The 212-nt window shown below is 41.5% G+C and overlaps 1 protein-coding gene across 1 annotated transcript in view; it reads right to left on the reverse strand.

Annotated features, from left to right (window-relative positions):
- TXLNG (taxilin gamma) overlaps positions 1-212 on the reverse strand; it is a 56,524-nt gene that overhangs the window by 21,235 nt on the left and 35,077 nt on the right. The window lies entirely within an intron of this gene.

Here is a 212-nt window from a genome sequence, read left to right on the forward strand (position 1 = left end):
GTAGATATAATGGTCATCTGAGTTAAATTCACCCATTCCAGTCCATTTTAGTTCGCTGATTCCTAGAATGTCAACGTTCACTCTTGCCATCTCCTGTGTGATCATTTCCAATTTGCCTTGATTCATGGACCTAACATTCCAGCTTCCTATGCAATATTGCTCTTTACAGCATTGGACCTTGGTTCTATCACCAGTCACATCCACAACTGGGT

Source organism: Bison bison, unplaced genomic scaffold, assembly GCF_000754665.1.
Source record: "Bison bison bison isolate TAMUID 2011002044 unplaced genomic scaffold, Bison_UMD1.0 scf7180017864518, whole genome shotgun sequence".
Taxonomy (NCBI): Eukaryota; Metazoa; Chordata; class Mammalia; order Artiodactyla; family Bovidae; genus Bison; species Bison bison.